Raw genomic sequence first — 15,743 nt, 5'->3', positions numbered from 1 at the left:
TCTGGTACCTCTGCCAGACGTTTGTGTAACAGGATAGACAAAGCAGATATTTGTCCATTTAAGGAACTAGCTGACAATCCTTTCTCCAATCCTTCTTGGAGAAAGGACAATATCCCGGGAATCCTAATATTACTCCATGAGTAACCCTTGGATTCACACCAACAAAGATATTTCCGCCATATCTTATGGTAGATTTTTCTGGTGACAGGCTTTCTAGCCTGAATCAGAGTATCTATAACTGATTCAGAGAACCCACGCTTTGATAGAATTAAGCGTTCAATCTCCAAGCAGTCAGACGTAGAAAAACTAAATTTGGATGCTTGAACGGACCCTGTATTAGAAGATCCTGCCTCATTGGCAGTGTCCATGGTGGGACAGATGACATGTCCACTAGGTCTGCATACCAAGTCCTGCGTGGCCACGCAGGCGCTATCAGAATCACCAAAGCCTTCTCCTGCTTGATTCTGGCAACCAGACGCGGGAGGAGAGGAAACGGTGGAAAAACATAAGCCAGATTGAAGGACCAAGGTGCTGCTAGAGCATCTATCAATACCGCCTTGGGATCCCGGGACCTGGACCCGTAGAGAGGAAGTTTGGTGTTCTGACGGGACGCCATCAGATCCAACTCTGGGGTGCCCCATAACTGAGTCAGCTGGGCAAATACCTCCGGGTGGAGGTTAGAAAATCCGCCTCCCAGTTGTCTATGCCTGGGATGTGAATTGCTGAGAGATGGCAGGAGTGATCCTCCGCCCACCTGATTATTTTGGTTACTTCCGTCATTGCTAGGGAACTCTTTGTTCTCCCCTGATGATTGACGTAAGCTACAGTCGTGATGTTGTCCGACTGAAATCTGATGAATTTGGCCGCCGCTAGTTGAGGCCATGCCTGAAGAGCATTGAAAATCGCCCTCAGTTCCAGAATGTTTATCGGGAGAAGAGTTTCTTCCCGAGACCATAAGCCCTGAGCTTTCAGGGAGTCCCAGACAGCACCCCAGCCTAACAGACTGGCGTCGGTCATTACTGGAATGAAGCGCTCGGCAAGTAGTTAACAGTTTTAACTTTCTGACCTCCGTCAGAAATATTTTCATTTCTACCGAGTCTATCAGGGTTCCTAGGAATGGAACTCTTGTGAGGGGGGAGAGAGAACTCTTTTTTACATTCACCTTCCACCCGTGAGACCTCAGAAAAGCCAATACAATCTCTGTGTGAGACTTGGTACTTTGGAAAGTCGACGCCTGAATTAAGATGTAGTCTAGGTAAGGCGCCACTGCTATGCCCCGTGGTCTTAGAACCGCCAGGAGGGACCCTAGTACCTTTGTGAAAATTCTGGGAGCAGTGGCCAACCCGAAAGGAAGAGCCACAAACTGATAATGCTTGTCCAGAAAGGCGAACCTGAGAAACTGGTGATGATCTTTGTGGATAGGAATGTGCAGATACGCATCCTTTAGATCCACGGTAGTCATATATTGAACCTCCTGGATCATTGGTAAGGTTGTCCGAATGGTCTCTATCTTGAATGATGGGACTCTGAGGAATTTGTTTAGAATTTTGAGATCCAGGATTGGTCTGAAAGTTCCTTCTTTTTTGGGAACCACAAACAGGTTTGAGTAAAACCCCAGTCCTTGTTCTACAATTGGAACTGGGTGGATCACTCCCATTATATGTAGATCTTCTACACAGCGTAAAAACGCCTCTTTCTTTGTCTGATCTGTAGACAGACGAGAAATGTGGAACCTTCCCCTTGGAGGAGAGTCCTTGAATTCTAGAAGGTATCCCTGGGCTACAATCTCTAATGCCCAAGGATCGTGTACATCTCTTGCCCATGCCTGAGCGAAGAGAGAGAGTCTGCCCCCTACTAGATCCGGTCCCGGATCGGGGACTACCCCTTCATGCTGTCTTGGTGGCAGCTGCAGGCTCTTTGGCCTGTTTACCCTTATTCCAGCCCTGGTAAGGTTTCCAGTTTGCCCTGGGCTGTGAAGCGTTACCCTCTTGCTTTGCAGCGGGAGAGGATGAAGCGGGGCCGTTCCTGAAAATTCGAAAGGAACGAAAATTAGCTTTATTCTTTGTCTTAAAGGGCTTGTCCTGAGGGAGAGCATGGCCTTTCCCCCCGGTGATATCTGAAATAATCTCTTTCAATTCAGGCCCGAAGAGGGTCTTTCCTTTGAAAGGAATGTTCAAAAGCTTGGATTTAGACAACACATCGGCCGACCAGGACTTTAGCCATAGCGCCCTACGCGCCAAAATGGCGAAACCTGAATTTTTCGCCGCTAATTTAGCTATTTGGAAAGCGGCGTCAGTAATAAAAGAATTAGCTAGCTTTAAAGCCTTAATTCTATCCATAATTTCCTCATATGAGGTCTCTGTCTGGAGCGAGTCTTCCAGCGCCTCAAACCAGAAAGCCGCTGCAGTAATTACAGGAATAATGCAGGCAATAGGTTGGAGAAGAAAACCTTGTTGAACAAAAATTTTCTTAAGTAAACCCTCTAACTTTTTATCCATAGGGTCTTTAAAAGCACAACTGTCTTCAATTGGTATGGTTGTGCGTTTAGCAAGTGTAGAAACAGCCCCCTCCACCTTAGGGACCGTCTGCCACGAGTCCCGCACAGGGTCAGGTATGGGGAACATTTTCTTAAAAACAGGAGGGAGAACAAAGGGAATACCTGGTCTATCCCACTCCCTAGTAACGATATCCGCAATCCTCTTAGGGACCGGAAACGTATCCGTGTAAACAGGGACCTCTAAGTACCTGTCCATTTTACACAATTTCTCTGGAATCACCAAAGGGTCGCAGTCATCCAGAGTAGCTAGTACCTCCCTAAGCAAAACGCGGAGGTGTTCTAGTTTAAATTTAAAAGCCAATGTATCTGAATCTGTCTGAGGAGGAACCCTTCCTGAATCAGAGACTTCTCCCTCAGACATCAAATCCCTCGCTCCCACTTCAGAGCGTTGTGAGGGAATATCGGATACGGCTACCAAAGCATCAGAATGCTCATAATCTGTTCTTTAAACGGAGCTATCACGCTTTGCAGGTAACACGGGCAGTTTAGATAAGAAGGCTGTAAGAGAATTATCCATGACTGCCGCTAATTCTTGTAATGTAAAAGGGTTAGACGCACTAGAGGCACTAGGCGTCGCTTGCGCGGGCGTAACTGGTTGTGACACTTGGGGAGAGGCAGACGGGCTACCCTCATTATCTTCAGTCTGAGAATAATCTTGGGCCACATTCTTAAGTGCAACAATATGATCTTTAAAGTGTATAGACATATCAGTACAAGTGGGACACATTCTGAGAGGGGGTTCCACCATGGCTTCTAAACACATTGAACAAGGATTTTCCTTAGTGTCAGACATGTTTAACAGACTAGTAATATACACAAGCAGGCTTGGAAATCACTTTAATCAAATAAAAAACACAATTTGAAAAAAACATTACTGTGCCTTTAAGAGATAAAAAGAGCACACAATTTTACAAAACAGTGAAAAATACAGCAATCTTTCTGAAATTTCCACAGTATGTAGCTAAAGCCTTAATAAGATTGCACCACAAGTTTCAAAACGATTAACCCCTTAATGCCCAAACCGGAGCAGCCTAAAGCCAACACCTGGTTAAAATTACTACAGCACCTTGCCACAGCCTTGCTGTGGCCCTACCTGCCCTTAGGGATCAAATTTGGGGTAATATAGCTTCTTTTAGGCCCTCAAACATCAGCAGGACCCTCCATGTGAAACAGCATGAACTTCTCTGCAATTCTAAGTGCGCATCTGAGGCGCGAAATTAGGCCCCTCCCACTCTACTCCGGAGCTGTGAGGCCTAGTAAATCACTCCTAAGTAACTAAAAAACAGCCATGTGGTAATAACCCCAGAAAAAAACCCCAAAAGGTCTTTCAAAGTGTCTTGCAAAACGATTTTTCCTTAGCCAAACAATCGATTGCCCTGAATAAGTGTCAACCAGTATATTAGCCCTATTATGTAAGCATTCAATTGCTTACTAAGTCTGTGAACATAGCTTACCCTCCCCTCATGGGGATATTGTCAGTCTCTTCTAGCATTATCTCAGTCTTGTCTAGAAATAAATGACTGAACATACCTTATTGCAGATCACCCTGCAAACTGTTCCCCCCAACTGAAGTTTTCTGGTACTCCTCAGTCTTGTGTGGGAACAGCAGTGGATTTTAGTTACAACATGCTAAAATCATTTTCCTCTCTGCAGAAATCTTCATCACTTTTCTGCTAGAGAGTAAATAGTACAAGCCGGTACCATTTAAAATAACAAACTTTTTATTGAAGATAATAAAAACTACAATTCTAACACCACATTCATTTTACACTCCCGAGAGAGACCCTAGTACTTAGAGCCGGCAAAGAGAATAACTGGGGGGTGGAGCTAGGGGGGGAGCTATATGGACAGCTTTGCTGTGTGCTCTCTTTGCCACTTCCTGTAGGGAATGAGAATATCCCACAAGTAAAGGATGAATCCGTGGACTGGATACACCTTGCAAGAGAAAACTGTATATTTAAAAATCATGCAAAACTTGGCAGTGATCTCATGATCTGTTGTAGAAGTCTAATTACTCAATGAATGACAGAAACTGTACAATAAGGATGTAGAGACAGTAATACAGTTCCCTCTGAACTGGCAAGCAATCAGTTATTATTTTTTAATGTGGAGGTCTGAGTATTTCAGAATAATCTTTGGCCCAAACTGAAGCTTGGATGCATGGTGCTACAGGGTAAAAACATATAAAGAGGAATAACTGTAGACTGTACAAGCCTTTTCCAAACAATATTATGGGGTGGGTGAAAGTGATATAATTAACGATTTTACAGATCTTGAAAATGGGTCATTTGTATACAGCCAGGGTTTACCAACTCGACATTTGGCCTTGCTTACCTTCAAGCAACTGCTGCACAAGTACACAATCCTCAGTGACTGCTATTTTCTTTCACTGTCATCTTACTATAAGCCACATGGTCCACATTATGCAATGTTTTTGGCAACAAAGAACACTGAGCTCTCTCCTACACCTAGTGATGGAGTGTGTTCTCCCTCACTGACATTAGAAAAGCTTGCTGGGAACTATAGTTCCCACTTCCAAGGAGCTGGACTAGTCAAAGGCTGAAGCATGAACCTAAATGAAATGTTACACTGCACCACCTGCTTAGAGTCAGGCAGAAATGACTACATTAAAAAATGGACCTTTTGCATCCATTTAAGATTTTCTTGGACAATGGGACCAAATCCTGAAGAAAGAGGCAATCCCATAAAAAAGGGAACAACTGGTCACACTATTGTAAGAACATGAAAATAAATCTGGTTTGGAGCAGAGTGACTTGAACTGAGTATAATTTCTGCCTTTAATGGCCCTATATAGCTATGGTCTAGTTTATCTTACTGTTTTAAACAGTGGAAACTGGTGATAACATAAAATATCTACATAGCCTTTAGTGGAGATATTTGTTGTTAACACCAGTTTACACAGTTTACAACAGCAATGGAAACTAAGCCTCTGGTTTGCAAGGGGTTGACCAATTGTGTCTAAAATTTGACATTCAATATATATTTTACTTATATTTTACTATATTTGTGGGGGTTTAAACGCAAATCTATGGTTATTGATGCTACCATTACATGCTCTATGGAATCACAGCATGTCATATGTGTTAAAGAATGTCATATATGCATCAGAATACCCCTTCATTTTGCCACTGGGAGCACAAATAGAAAAAAAGACAAACATTAGACATAAATAAGAGGAACTTACTTGGAGAATTGAAGCTGTTTGCAGGCTACATTGGCTTCCTTGATACTCCATCCTTCACTGCATAGGTAGGAATAGTTTTCTAGTCTGGGCACTTTTACTTTTACTGTTCCCTTTGAATCACTTGTTTTATTTTCAAAGAAATTTCAAATTCTCCTGCAACCAGCGGAAATAAAATAAGTATAAAATAAATATTGAGGATTTTTTTAAGGGACAGTAAATAAAGGAAAATCATACTATCTATTAACAGGACAAAAAACACCTTATTATTGCAAGACTTTCCTGTTGTCTTGTTATAGAATTATATATCAGCCATGTGATAACCTTTTTTTAAAACAAAATAACATCTAAAGTTGTATTTCAGTAGCCAATCTCCTCCCACCACTTGCCTTATTTGGAGGAGCCAATCCGGACTTGTTACTAGATTAAACAAAGCTTGCAACAGTCATTATGTTGGCAAAGCCTGCATTGTATTGCAAATAATTATGTAATCCTCCCGCTGAGGCCAATTAGGGAGATATGTAGCAGGTTTAGCCTTGAGGCGTCTGCAGTGAGTTCAATTTATACAAAAGGGGCTAAATAAATAGTGAAAGTGTATTATAAAGTTGTTTTAACTATGTGTAATTAAACATTTTTATATTAAAATCTCATGGTGTTTTATGTTCCTGTAAAGACACAGTCATGTTATAACAGCTGCCATGCTTATGGGAAGGCTTTCCACAGGATTTGGAGTTTGTCTATGAGAATCTGTGCCCATTCATAGACTAACCACTCGAGTTCCTCCACACCAAAACCCACTTAACATATGTCTTCATGGACCTCGCTTTGTGCACCGAGGCACAGTCATGCTGCAACAGGAAAGGCCTTCCCCAAGCTGATGGCACAACATTGGAAGACAAGCATGAAGAGAATTACTCCAGCCTTAGGCCTAGATTTGGAGTTTGGCGGTAGCCGTGAAAACCAGCGTTAGAGGCTCCTAACGCTGGTTTTAGGCTACCTCCGGTATCTTGGAGTCACTCAAAAAAGGGTCTAACGCTCACTTTTCAGCCGCAACTTTTCCATACCGCAGATCCCCTTACGTCAATTGCGTATCCTATCTTTTCAATGGGATTTTTCTAACTCCGGTATTTAGAGTCGTGTCTGAAGTGGAGCTGTTAGAATTCTAACGACAAAACTCCAGCCTCAGAAAAAAGTCAGTAGTTAAGAGCTTTCTGGGCTAACGCCGGTTCATAAAGCTCTTAAACTACTGTACTCTAAAGTACACTAACACCCATAAACTACCTATGTACCCCTTAAACCGAGGTCCCCCCACATCGCCGCCACTCGATTAAATTTTTTTTAACCCCTAATCTGCCGACCGCCACCTACGTTATCCTTATGTACCCCAATCTGCTGCCCCTAACACCGCCCGACCCCTATATTATATTATTAACCCCTAACCTGCCCCCCACAACGTCGCAGCCAGCTACCTACAATAATTAACCCCTAATCTGCCGACCGCAAAGAGCCGCCACCTACATTATAGCTATGTACCCCTAATCTGCTGCCCCTAACACCGCCGACCCCCTATATTATATTTATTAACCCCTAATCTGCCCCCACAACGTCACCTCCACCTGCCTACACTTATTAACCCCTAATCTGCCGAGCGGACCGCACCGCTATCATAATAAAGTTATTAACCCCTAATCCGCCTCAATAACCCAATAATAAATAGTATTAACCCCTAATCTGCCCTCTCCTAACATCGCCGACACCTAACATCAAACATTAACTCCTAATCTGCCGACTGGAGCTCACCGCTATTCTAATAAATGTATTAACCCTAAAGCTAAGTCTAACCCTAACACTAACACCCCCCTAACTTAAATATAATTTAAATCTAACGAAATAAATTAACTCTTATTAATATTTATTTACAGGTAACTTTGTATTTATTTTAACCAGGTACAATAGCTATTAAATAGTTAAGAACTATTTAATAGTTACCTAGTTAAAATAATAACAAAAACAGAATTTATGTTTACCTGATAAATTGCTTTCTCCAACGGTGTGTCCGGTCCACGGCGTCATCCTTACTTGTGGGATATTCTCTTCCCCAACAGGAAATGGCAAAGAGCCCAGCAAAGCTGGTCACATGATCCCTCCTAGGCTCCGCCTACCCCCAGTCATTCGACCGACGTTTTAAGGAGGAATATTTGCATAGGAGAAACCATATGGTACGTGGTGACTGTAGTTAAAGAAAATAAATTATCAGACCTGATTAAAAAAAAATAAAAACCAGGGCGGGCCGTGGACCGGACACACCGTTGGAGAAAGCAATTTATCAGGGTAAAACATAAATTCTGTTTTCTCCAACATAGGTGTGTCCGGTCCACGGCGTCATCCTTACTTGTGGGAACCAATACCAAAGCTTTAGGACACGGATGAAGGGAGGGAGCAAATCAGGTCACCTAAATGGAAGGCACCACGGTTTGCAAAAACCTTTCTCCCAAAAATAGCCTCAGAAGAAGCAAAAGTATCAAACTTGTAAAATTTGGTAAAAGTGTGCAGTGAAGACCAAGTCGCTGCCCTACATATCTGATCAACAGAAGCCTCGTTCTTGAAGGCCCATGTGGAAGCCACAGCCTAGTGGAATGAGCTGTGATTCTTTCGGGAGGCTGCCGTCCGGCAGTCTCGTAAGCCAATCTGATGATGCTTTTAATCCAAAAAGAGAGAGAGGTAGAAGTTGCTTTTTGACCTCTCCTTTTACCGGAATAAACAACAAACAAGGAAGATGTTTGTCTAAAATCCTTTGTAGCTTCTAAATAGAATTTGTAGAGCGCGAACAACATCCAAAATTGTGCAACAAACGTTCCTTCTTTGAAACTGGTTCGGACACAGAGAAGGTACGATTAATCTCCTGGTTAATGTTTTTTGTTAGAAACAACTTTTGGAAGAAACCAGGTTTAGTACGTAAAAACCACCTTATCTGCATGGAACACCAGATAAGGAGGAGAACACTGCAGAGCAGATAAGTCTGAAACTCTTCTAGCAGAAGAAATTGCAACTAAAAACAAAACTTTCCAAGATAATAACTTAATATCAACGGAATGTAAGGGTTCAAACGGAACCCCCTGAAGAACTGTAAGAACTAAATTGAGACTCCAAGGAGGAGTCAAAGGTTTGTAAACAGGCTTAACTTCTAACCAGAGCCTGAACAAAGGCTTGAACATCTGGCACAGCTGCCAGCTTTTTGTGAAGTTAAACAACAGACAAGGCAGAATCTGTCCCCTTCAGGGAACTTGCAGATATCTCTTTTTCCAATCCTTCTTGAAGGAAGGATTGAAATCTTAGGAATCTTAACCTGTGTCCCAAGGGAATCCTTTAGATTCACACCAACAGATATATTTTTTCCAATTTTGTGGTAAATCTTTCTAGTTACAGGCTTTCTGGCCTGAACCAAGAGTATCGATAACAGAATCTGAGAACCCTCGCTTCGATAAGATCAAGCGTTCAATCTCCAAGCAGTCAGCTGGAGTGAAACCAGGTTAGGATGTTCGAACGGACCCTGAACAAGAAGGTCTGTCTCAAAGGTAGCTTCCAAGGTGGAGCCGATGACATATTCACCAGATCTGCATACCAAGTCCTGCGTGGCCACGCAGGAGCTATCAAGATCACCGACGCCCCTCTCCTGATTGATCCTGGCTACAGCCTGGGGATGAGAGGAAACGGCGGGAACACATAAGCTAGTTTGAAGGTCCCAAGGTGCTACTAGTGCTTCCACTAGAGCCGCCTTGGGATCCCTGGATCTGGACCCGTAGCAATGAACTTTGAAGTTCTGACGAGAGGCCATCAGATCCATGTCTGGAATGCCACCACAGCTGAGTGACTTGGGCCAAAGATTTCCGGATGGAGTTCCCACTCCCCCGGATGCAATGTCTGACGACTCAGAACATCGCTTCCCAATTTTCCCACACTGGATGTGGATAGGGACAGGTGGCAGGAGTGAGTACTCCGCCCATAGAATGATTTTGGTCACTTCTTCCATCGCTAGGGAACACCCTTGTTCCCCCCTGATGGTTGATGTACGCAACAGTTGTCATGTTGTCTGATTGAAACCGTATGAACTTGGCCCTCGCTAGCTGAGGCCAAGCCTTGAGAGCATTGAATATCGCTCTCAGTTCCAAGAATATTTATCGGTAGAAGAGATTCTTCCGAGACCAAAGACCCTGAGCTTTCAGGGATCCCCAGCCCGCGCCCCAGCCCATCAGACTGGCGTCGGTCGTGACAATGACCCACTCTGGTCTGCGGAAATGTCATCCCTTGTGACAGGTTGTCCAGGGACAGCCACCAACGGAGTGAGTCTCTGGTCCTCTGATTTACTTGTATCTTCGGTGACAAGTCTGTATAATCACCATTCCACTGACTGAGCATGCACAGTTGTAATAGGTCTTAGATGAATGCGCGCAAAAGGAACTATGTCCATTGCCGCTTACCATCAACCCGATCACTTCACACATGCACTGAGATATGGAAGGAAGAGGAACGGAAAGAAGTATCGACAAGAGTCTAGAAGCTTTGTTTTTTCTGGCCTCTGTCAGAAATATCTCATTTCTAAGGAGTCTATTATTGTTCCCAAGAAGGGACCCCTTGTTGACGGAGATAGAGAACTCTTTTCCACGTTCACTTTCCATCCAGTGAGATCTGAGAAAGGCCAGGACTATGTCCGTGTGAGCCTTTGCTTGAGGAAGGGACGACGCTTGAATCAGAATGTCGTCCCAAATAAGGTACCTACTGCAATTGCCCCTTGGTCCTTAGCACAGCTAGAAGGGACCCTAGTACCTTTGTGAAAATCCTTGGAGCAGTGGCTAATCCGAAAGGAAGCGCCACGAACTGGTAATGCTTGTCCAGGAATGCGAACCTTAGGAACCGATGATGTTCCTTGTGGATAGGAATATGTAAATACGCATCCTTTAAATCCACCGTGGTCAAGAATTGGACCTTCCTGGATGGAAGGAAGAATAGTTCGAATGGTTTCCATCTTGAACGATGGAACCTTGAGAAACTTGTTTAAGATCTTGAGATCTAAGATTGGTCTGAACGTTCCCTCTTTTTTGGGAACTATGAACAGATTGGAGTAGAACACCCCATCCCTTGTTCTCTTAATGGAACAGGATGAATCACTCCCATTTTTAACAGGTCTTCTTACACAATGTAAGAATGCCTGTCTTTTTATGTGGTCTGAAGACAACTGAGACCTGTGGAACCTCCCCCTTGGGGGAAGCCCCTTGAATTCCAGAAGATAACCTTGGGAGACTATTTCTAGCGCCCAAGGATCCAGAACATCTCTTGCCCAAGCCTGAGCGAAGAGAGAGAGTCTGCCCCCCACCAGATCCGGTCCCGGATCGGGGGCCAACATTTCATGCTGTCTTGGTAGCAGTGGCAGGTTTCTTGGCCTGCTTTCCCTTGTTCCAGCCTTGCATTGGTCTCCAAGCTGGCTTGGCTTGAGAAGTATTACCCTCTTGCTTAGAGACGTAGCACTTTGGGCTGGTCCGTTTCTACGAAAGGGACGAAAATTAGGTTTATTTTTTGCCTTCGAAAGGCCGATCCTGAGGAAGGGCGTGGCCCTTACCCCAGTGATATCAGATGATAATCTCTTTCAAGTCAGGGCCAAACAGCGTTTTCCCCTTGAAAGGAATGTTAAGTAGCTTGTTCTTGGAAGACGCATCAGCCGACCAAGAATTCAACCAAAGCGCTCTGCGCGCCACAATAGCAAACCCAGAATTCTTAGCCGCTAACCTAGCCCAATTGCAAAGTGGCGTCTAGGGTAAAAGAATTAGCCAATTTGAGAGCATTGATTCTGTCCATAAATCTCCTCATAAGGAGGAGAATCACTATCGACCCGCCTTTATCAGCTCATCGAACCAGAAACATGCGGCTGTAGCGACAGGGACAACGCAATGAAATCGGTTGTAAGAAGGTAACCCTGCTGAACAAACATCTTTTTAAGCAAACCTTCTAATTTTTTATCCATAGGATCTTTGAAAGCACAACTATCCTCTATGGGTATAGTGGTGCGTTTGTTTAAAGTGGAAAACGCTCCCTCGACCTTGGGGACTGTCTGCCATAAGTCCTTTCTGGGGGTCGACCATAGGAAACAATTTTTTAAATATGGGGGAGGGACGAAAGGAATACCGGGCCTTTCCCATTCTTTATTAACAATGTCCGCCACCCGCTTGGGTATAGGAAAAGCCTCTGGGAGCCCCGGCACCTCTAGGAACTTGTCCATTTTACATAGTTTCTCTGGGATGACCAACTTGTCACAATCATCCAGAGTGGATAATACCTCCTTAAGCAGAATGCGGAGATGTTCCAACTTAAATTTAAATGTAATCACATCAGGTTCAGCATGTTGAGAAATGTTCCCTGAATCAGTAATTTCTCCCTCAGACAAAACCTCCCTGGCCCCATCAGACTGGGTTAGGGGCCCTTCAGAAACATTATTATCAGCGTCGTCATGCTCTTCAGTATCTAAAACAGAGCAGTCGCGCTTACGCTGATAAAGTGTTCATTTTGGCTAAAATGTTTTTGACAGAATTATCCATTACAGCCGTTAATTGTTGCATAGTAAGGAGTATTGGCGCGCTAGATGTACTAGGGGCCTCCTGAGTGGGCAAGACTCGTGTAGACGAAGGAGGGAATGATGCAGTACCATGCTTACTCCCCCTCACTTGAGGAATCATCTTGGGCATCATTGTCATTGTCACATAAATCACATTTATTTAAATGAATAGGAATTCTGGCTTCCCCACATTCAGAACACAGTCTATCTGGTAGTTCAGACATGTTAAAACAGGCATAAACTTGATAACAAAGTACAAAAAAACGTTTTAAAATAAAACCGTTACTGTCACTTTAAATTTTAAACTGAACACACTTTATTACTGCACATTGCGAAAAAACATGAAGGAATTGTTCAAATTCACCAAATTTTCACCACAGTGTCTTAAAGCCTTAAAAGTATTGCACACCAAATTGGAAGCTTTAACCCTTAAAATAACGGAACCGGAGCCGTTTTGAACTTTAACCCCTTTACAGTCCCTGGTATCTGCTTTGCTGAGACCCAACCAAGCCCAAAGGGGAATACGATACCAAATGACGCCTTCAGAAAGTCTTTTCTAAGTATCAGAGCTCCTCTCACATGCGACTGCATGCCATGCCTCTCAAAAAACAAGTGCGCAAACACCGGCGCAAAAATGAGGCTCTGCCTATGCTTTGGGAAAGCCCCTAAAGAATAAGGTGTCTAAGACAGTGCCTGCCGATATTATTATATCAAAATACCCAAATAAAATGATTCCTCAAGGCTAAATATGTGTTAATAATGAATCGATTTAGCCCAGAAAAAGTCTACAGTCTTAATAAGCCCTTGTGAAGCCCTTATTACGATCGTAATAAACATGGCTTACCGGATCCCATAGGGAAAATGACAGCTTCCAGCATTACATCGTCTTGTTAGAATGTGTCATACCTCAAGCAGCAAGAGACTGCTCACTGTTCCCCCAACTGAAGTTAATTGCTCTCAACAGTCCCTGTGTGGAACAGCCATGGATTTTAGTGACGGTTGCTAAAATCATTTTCCTCATACAAACAGAAATCTTCATCTCTTTTCTGTTTCTGAGTAAATAGTACATACCAGCACTATTTCAAAATAACAAACTCTTGATTGAATAATAAAAACTACAGTTAAACACTAAAAAACTCTAAGCCATCTCCGTGGAGATGTTGCCTGTACAACGGCAAAGAGAATGACTGGGGTAGGCGGAGCCTAGGAGGGATCATGTGACCAGCTTTGCTGGGCTCTTTGCCATTTCCTGTTGGGGAAGAGAATATCCCACAAGTAAGGATGACGCCGTGGACCGGACACACCTATGTTGGAGAAATTACCTGTAAAATAAATCCTAACCTAAGTTACAATTAAACCTAACACTACACTATCATTAAATTAATTAAATAAAATATCTACAATTACCTACAATTAAACCTAACACTACACATAGAAACATAGAAACATAGATATTGACGGCAGATAAGAGCCATAGGCCCAGCAAGTCTGCCCGACCTTACCTAACAGTATAAACTTATCTAGTTCGTAGGATAATGCTATGCTTGTCCCATGCATTTTTAAAGTCCCCCACAGTGTTTGTTGCTACTACCTCTTGAGGAAGTTTATTCCATAAATCAATCACTCTTTCTGTAAAGAAGTGCTTCCCTCAAATTACTTCTGAATCTACTACCCTTTAGCTTGAGCTCATGACCCCTTGTTCTTGAATTTTCCATTTTATGTAAAATACCCACAGCCTCAGTTTTACTAAACCCTTTAATGTACTTGAAAGTTGCTATCATATCACCTCTTTCCCTTCTCTCCTCTAAGCTATACATATTTAGGTCATTGAGCCTATCCTGGTAAGTTTTATTTTTTAGACCAAGTACCATTTTGGTAGCCCTCCTTTGCACAGATTCAAGTTTGTTAATATCCTTCTGAAGATATGGTCTCCAGATACTGCACACAATACTCAAGATGAGGCCTAACTAATGATCTATAAAGTGGCATTAAGAACCTTACTATTTCTGCAGCAAATACCTCTACCAATACATCCAAGCATTCTGCTAGCCTTACTCGCTGCATTACTACATTGTTTACTAAGTTTTAAATCATCTGAAATAATAATTCCCAAGTCCTGTTCCTCGTCTGTAACCAGTCAGTAAAGTGTCATTGAGTCTGTAATTAACATTTGGATTTTTCTTCCCTAAATGCATTATTTTACACTTTGCTGTGTTAAAACTTTAGACCCCAGTCATTTGTCCAATCCTCCAATTGTTGTATATCACTTCTCATTTTGTCTACCCCCCCTGGAACATCACTCTGTTGCAAATTTTTGTATCATCTGCAAAGAGACATACTTTCCCCTGTAGCCCTTTGCTGATATCGCAGATAAATATGTTAAACAAAACAAGGCCCCAGAACTGACCCCTGAGGAACACCACTAGTAACAGCCCCCTCTGCTGAATGAACTCCATTTACTAAGACACTTTGTTTTCTGTCCTTAAGCCAGCATTCCACCCAGTTCACAATTTTTGAATCTAGACCAAGGAGATATAGTTTGTGAATAAGTTTATTGTGTGGGACGGTGTCAAATGCTTTGCTGAAATCTAGATATGCTACATCAACTGCTCCTTCCCTTGTCTAATACTTTTGTTACATAATCAAAGATGTCATTAGATTAGGTCTGACATGATCTCCCTGAAGTAAAACCATGCTGATGTTGGTCCTCTAAATTGTTTGTCTTTATGTAAGTCATAATTATTTCTTTTAAGAGGCTTTCCATTAATTTCCCTACTACTGAAGTTAAACTAACTGGCCTGTAGTTGCCAGATTCTTCTCTACTGCCCTTTTTATGAAGGGGTATTACATTTGCTATTCTCCAATCATCTGGGACAGCTCCTGTTAATAGTGACTGATTAAACAGATCAGTTAATGGGACAGTTAGCACTGATCGAAGTTCTTTTAAAACCCTTGGATGAATATTATCAGGACCCACTGCCTACACTATCAATACATTAATTAAATACAATATCTACAAATAACTACAATGAAATAAACTAACTAAAGTACAAAAAATAAAAAAGAACTAAGTTACAAAAAATAAAAAAATATTTACAAACATAAGGAAAATCTTACAACAATTTTAAACTAATTACACCTACTCTAAGCCCCCTAATAAAATAACAAAGCCCCCCAAAATAAAAAAATGCCCTACCCTATTCTAAATTACTAAAGTTCAAAGCTCTTTTACCTTACCAGCCCCTGAACAGCCAATAGAATGCGAGCTCAATCTGATTGGCTGATTGGATCAGCCAATCGGATTGAACTTGATTCTGATTGGCTGATTCCATCAGCCAATCAGAATATTCCTACCTTAATTCCGATTGGCTGATAGAATC

The 15,743-nt window shown here is 42.5% G+C and overlaps 1 protein-coding gene across 1 annotated transcript in view; it reads right to left on the bottom strand.

Annotated features, from left to right (window-relative positions):
* Positions 1 to 15,743, bottom strand: part of CFI (complement factor I) — a 204,159-nt gene that overhangs the window by 126,568 nt on the left and 61,848 nt on the right. Inside the window, exon 3 of the mRNA XM_053703548.1 lies at positions 5,763 to 5,915. The gene's annotated coding sequence lies outside the window, so the exon portion shown is untranslated. The remainder of the gene's footprint in view (positions 1 to 5,762; positions 5,916 to 15,743) is intronic.

Source organism: Bombina bombina, chromosome 2 (genome assembly GCF_027579735.1).
Source record: "Bombina bombina isolate aBomBom1 chromosome 2, aBomBom1.pri, whole genome shotgun sequence".
In the NCBI taxonomy this organism is placed as follows: domain Eukaryota; kingdom Metazoa; phylum Chordata; class Amphibia; order Anura; family Bombinatoridae; genus Bombina; species Bombina bombina.
Note: the sequence above shows the minus strand (reverse complement) of the source record. Positions and strands in the feature narration are given on the sequence as shown.